Here is a 5,807-nt window from a genome sequence, read left to right as displayed (position 1 = left end):
GTACCCATCTTGTCCCTTTCAAACTTCAGCAAGTACAAAGCAATGGGTGACCTTATTAGCAAAGGTGAGTTTTTCATTATGAGTTTTGTTGTAAAACCCTCGACGTGGTCAATTTTCTGAAGTGATGGGGTCCCTCAAATTTGCCACACTGGCAATCATAATCGGTTCCTTGTGCTACTAGGGGCCCTATCTTGGTTCCCTCAACAAATTTGGCACACTGGCAATCATAATCAGTTCCTTATGCTATCGGGCCCTATCTTGTGATCTTCTCCCATGCTTCAAACTGATACACCTAGAATGCCAAGTGTTGGAGTCTAGCTTGCCATCATACTCGATGTTTTCTCATAGATGGTTGACTTGAGCTATGAAGGATGCTTTTAAAAAATCGATGAAGCATGGCAACGCATTCTCATTGGTATCAATTGTCTTCGGCCTATCCATGATCTACCTCAATGGAGCACAACTGTAGTGCCGTGTTGCTCTTTGCCCAGTTGTTCTTCCATTGGTTTCATGTATTCGACTAGGAATCACATCATAGCATCGCCTTCCAACAAGGGTGCTGGTAGTAGCCACTGTTAAGTGTCACTTGGGGTAAGGAACCTAGAGGGGTAGCTTGCCAAAAAGCCATCCAAAAGGTCATTTATTGCGTTCCTAGTGTGCATACCATGTAGCTTGTGCTTGATGGTCTTCTGAAATTTCTATGCTCTTTGTTTCTTTTACTTGGTACAAGCTTCAAAATGTCATGCAAAAACTTATTCATGATGCGATCTAGCCATAGGTAAAAGAGAACTAGCAATTGAAACCAGAATAATAACCTAGAGTGGTTGCATTGGAGGACAAAACTAAGCACAAGAAACCTTAGCTTGAATATCGATTTCGACCTATTGAAACATTAGCTTGGAGCTACCTTGTACCGATTTAATCAAGGAGGCAAAACCATTGTGACAATAGTAGATCGAGAGGCCTCCTTGGCAAGCGTAGATCGGCCTCAAATGGCAAGCACAACAGCTCTGGTTCCGTGTTGTTTGCTCTCCGCCCAGCTGTTCTTCCATTGGCTTCATCATGTATACGGCTAACAACAATCACATCACTAGAATCGCCTTGCTGGTAGTAGCCACTGTTGTTAAGTACTTTTATCACTTGGGGTCAGGAACCTGGAGGGGTAGCAAGAGCAGAAGCATAGCTGAGAGTTGAGAGTCAATCGTGTCATGTATGAGGAGGATTACTGGCACACATGATTACCGGCATATCAGACACTAAGAGGAGTCTGAGGAGGCATAGCTTTTGCCATGAACATGAAGCACAGAGTCCAAATATTGCACCTCTTGTATTGAAAGCTGACTGTATATATGATGCCTGTTTTGTATGAAACTGGCAGTTCATTTTAGTAGGACTACTATAGCGAGAGAGCACTTGAGCTTTAGACAGGTATTTACCTTCTTACCACCACAGTCAATTTGTTTTTGGTGAAAAGAAACCCGGCTGCTCTCCTCATCACGAATCTCTATTGCTGATGGTTGCTCAGCAATAAATCATCCACCACAACCCACCCCCACACGCACACACACAAAACACAAACAAACTGAATCGAAGCTCTGATACATGATGATGATGATGATGATGCACTGACTGACTGCAAGATGAAAAAGAGATTATTATGGTTTTGCAACGCAGCATAGAGAATGAGAGATGAAGAAATACAGGAAAACTGGGTGTGTACCCGTCCGTTCATTGCTGTAGTTGAAACTCTGTTCAGGACCTCTCTGCAACTGTTGTTGAATCTCACATATGCTCCTCCGGCGTTCCCTCGTTGTTCTGCACCGGCTGTGGGGGCCAAAATAAAAAATAAAATCAGAAACACCAAGAACGCGCTTTCTTTCCACTTTGGGATTTTATTTTGGTAGGGGGGTGCGCCGGGCCTCTGAGGCAGTGCAATACAGAGGCGACGCGCGCAGCCCCCGGGCAGCAAGCTGCCGGGAGGGGGCTGCCCCCATGAAAGAAATTAGGTTAATATCATGTGGCCCGATGGGCCACGTATCAGATATTAAACTGATAAGAACAGATACTACACTTGATCTTAGCCAAAAGGCCGAGAAAGGTATGAGACACCACGGCTCACCCCTATGGATTTTATACCAGCCCTCGCACTCCAGCCCGCCCTATGGGATAAAAAGGCGGATCCCTCACCTGCTATTCCATGCATATGCTTTGTAAGGCCACAGACATAAAGTCATCGAGCAACCACCTCCGAGTGACTCGAGAAATTAGAATGATCATGCACTTTTCATAACCATCCACCACTAGAGACTTGAAGGATAGGGATGCGCTCATTATCATGGCTTTTGCATCGCTATTATAGTAAGGGTGCCAATACCTAACTATTAATTGCGTACTATATGTGGACACCCATGAAGCCACCAACGTTAGTGTGCTTCCCACCACCGCTACGTCTAGATAAATGAAGAATGGAGAGGCGTTTGCCCCCGACTATCAAAGAGCATGATGTGTTATCGGCATACCGAGAGAGCTATACCTCCTCCTCAAGTCTTGTAGAAGGTATTGGTGCTACAATCGGCCCACCATATAGCGTGCTAATGAGATGACATTACCATTGATGATGACTGTATAGCACTCCTCAAGACAATCCTCCCGTTGTTATAAACAAGCCCAAGGAAGGGCACGAGTTCACAAACACACCTTCTCATTGCATGTAGATATAGCTATGCCCTAAACTTATAACCGTACACGAAGATGAAGAAGTTGATCCTCCACAATTCGTTGATTCGGAGTGATACGACCCATTGAACTCCTTACTTTTGTGATCGAGGAGAGAGAGAGAGAGAGAGAGAGAGAGAGAGAGAGAGAGAGAGTTTTAAACATTGGCTACTATAAGGTGCTACAAGCCAAAATGGCAGAGCTAAAGCAATCACAGGGTTCTTCTCTCCACTCCATATGGAGGTATCGGCACGTGGAAGATTCAAGAGGACACTATCGCATGCCTAACAAGACCCGTGATGTAATTACAAAAGCAAATATGGGATTGCAACCTATCTAAAAACAGCCCCAACTTGAATTGTACAATGTTTCACTTGAATAAAGGGCCAACTCCTGAGACAAGTAATAGCATATTTCCATAAGCTCGAGATTCGTGGCATGATGGCACTGCTTATAATACTCTTTAAAGATATGATACAAACACACTTATGTGGGCACCTATGCTCTACTTCAAGTAAGAGCCACACAACATTATTATTCATTATACCCTTTGTACTAGATATTTTTATACACTCATATGACCAATTTGAAGATGGAATCATAATAAAAAGGGGAGCATGTTAACTCATTCGTTAAAATAGCCTAAATATCACATTCTCATTACCAAACTCTGTGTAATATCACCTTTTGAGCCCTAATGTTATCTTGTGCTAGTCATCAGTATTGTGTGAGTCGAGAGTGGAATTTCTTACTTGTTTTTATCCTTCTTTATGGCTTTTAAATCATTGTGTGCTTTAGTAAGAGTGCTAGTACCTAAATATCATTACGTGTGGCTAGAACTACACAACCATTCTATATGGACACTGTAATTGGCACGAAACTTACACCAATGTCGATAAAGCCACCAACATTAGTGTGCATGAAGGTGGTCTTAGTGAAGCCCACTTTTACCATGTCTCGATAAATGAAGAATGGAGAGGCTCGACGAGTGTCAAAGAATATGATAGGATTGGCCATAGCCAATGTTGTAGAAGGTATGAGTGCTACAATTAGCTATACTGAAATCATACTCAAAGGCACCTAGATTAACACTTTACCATCTCCATGAGGCCAAGAAAACCACATTTTTTGTTGATGAATAGTTTATAAAATAGCTAGAGATGGACATTGTTGACCAAGGAGTAATTCAGCCTTTCTATATAATTAAAGGGAAGATTTAATAAAAAAAGGGGAGCATGTTAACTCATTGGATTAAATAAAATAAATCTCACATTTTCAACCCTAAAAAAGTCTTTGTAATATCACATTTTGAGCCCTAATGTTATCTTGTGCTAGTCAGCAATACATGTGTGACTTGCGAGTGAGATTGCTTACTTGCTATAAAGTATGTTTGTACCTTTCCTCTATATTGCGTTCATTATCTTAGCTTTTGAATTGCTTTATGTGCTTTAGTAAGAGTGCCATTACCTAAGTATTAATGCGTGTGGCGGCTTAGTACTACAAAACCATTCTATATGGACACCTTAACTCATACGAATCTTTTACCATGTTCACAAAGCCACCAGTTGTTGAGCTTTTGGCCTTTGATCTGTTCTATGTGCTGTCATTCAAGGGTTCCCAGCATGCAGCTAGGCATCTAGAGGTTAGGATGGAAACTCTGGGTGCCTAAAATCTCTCTATGTGCAACCGGTGTTCTTGCGTCGCCTCCTCCTCATCTGGATCTTGAGCTTGATGCTATCTACCTGTTCTGGAAGAAAATGGGAGAAGTGCCTGACATTGGCTCTGTTCTTCTCGCCTCCTCTCTCCTCTCATGAGTTAGTCTCCTTGTCTCATCTCTCATGTAGAAAGAGTGTCACACACCGATGATCCTTATACTCTATGACACACCGAAGAGGAACAAATCTCTCTGTGAACAGGCAGTGAAAGTGGCCTCTAATTGCATAGTATGCTGGGCATCATACTTATGCATAGCAGAACTGTGGGTTCTCATGTGTGGATGACACCTGTCTCTACCTTAATGTGGAGTCTATATGATGACACCTAGAGCTGGCCCATGGATAATATCCTTAGTGCTTTGGATGTGTGAATTTTTAGGTAACATGGCGTGTGGATTAACCCATATGTCATCACTGTTAGAAGCTGATCTTGTATAGTACTTTCTGTAGCTCTTCCACGAGCTTGAAAAAGAAGGAAAGAAAGTTCTGGTAACGTCTACAAAAGACAAAAGGGTCTATGAGACCGGAAGTGTTATAATGTGTCCATGAAGTAAATGAATCATGGAAAAAAACATAAAAAGTGTCACAATTGTCCATGAAGTGATTGAATCATGGAAAAAGCATATAGAGCTGAAAGAAAATACAGCCATGTGAGTGCTACTGGTACAATGCTCCAATGATACAATGTGAGGGATCAAAGTGGGTCCTTGACATCTACGACTGTATAGAGGCTCTCTAGGTCCACTGGATGTGGAGGGGCACTTCTGTGGTACTCCCGTGTCTTTGGAGGATCTCTCAGATCTGAAATTGTTGGGTGGAGCATCTCCTTGGACTAGTGGGTCTTAGGGATCTAGGTTTTTTCATCTGGATCACCTTGTCTAGAGAGACATCTGGGAGGCGGCAGGTCATGCCATTGCACATGGACTGTTCGTGTGTGCTGCCTGGTCCATCAAGTAGGCGCATCATGGATATTGTCAACCGAGGAGTAATCCTTTCTATATAGTTAAAGGGAAGATCATTACAACACTTATCCATCAGTATTGCCTCTCAATCACAATCATGCTACACTTCTAGGCTTGGTGTTGAATGCTCAATTTTGTAGAGAAGTTTCTTGACCGTCGCATAAACCTTCGAACTTGATAGATTACAAGAATTATTACTCATAACATCTTGAATAGGGTGGAGGTTTGGATAGTAACATAAAGGACCTATTTGCCATTGATAAAACAAGGAGGTGCACAAGGCAAGCCCAAAGATCATCGTCCTTTTGTATGTAAGAGCATAAACACAACTATAAGCTCAAGCTTCTCACAATATGAGTTCTACAATAACCATGGTGCTTAACAAATGAAGTATATGATATTGAGGACATGAAGA

At 42.3% G+C, this 5,807-nt stretch overlaps 1 long non-coding RNA gene and 1 other non-coding gene across 3 annotated transcripts; both read right to left on the bottom strand.

Annotated features, from left to right (window-relative positions):
• Window positions 1-552: 552 nt before the first annotated feature.
• On the bottom strand, window positions 553-2,172 carry LOC147612019 (uncharacterized). Of its 2 annotated transcripts, none has more exons than XR_015263629.1 (3): window positions 1,721-2,172; window positions 1,448-1,633; window positions 553-1,356 (listed from the first exon to the last, which is right to left on the bottom strand). It is a non-coding gene; the product is annotated as an uncharacterized LOC147612019 (long non-coding RNA). The 2 variants fall into 2 exon arrangements; XR_015263628.1 differs by having other exon boundaries at window positions 554-1,356; window positions 1,437-1,633.
• On the bottom strand, window positions 1,904-2,102 carry LOC147612020 (U2 spliceosomal RNA). The gene has a single exon (XR_015263709.1). It is a non-coding gene; the product is annotated as a U2 spliceosomal RNA (small nuclear RNA).
• Window positions 2,173-5,807: the final 3,635 nt, after the last annotated feature.

This window comes from Cibotium barometz, chromosome 46, assembly GCF_041138505.1.
Source record: "Cibotium barometz isolate CiBa-2024 chromosome 46, ASM4113850v1, whole genome shotgun sequence".
NCBI lineage: Eukaryota > Viridiplantae > Streptophyta > Polypodiopsida > Cyatheales > Cibotiaceae > Cibotium > Cibotium barometz.
The sequence above is the reverse complement of the archived record's forward strand: the minus strand, read 5'-3'. Positions and strand labels throughout refer to the sequence as shown.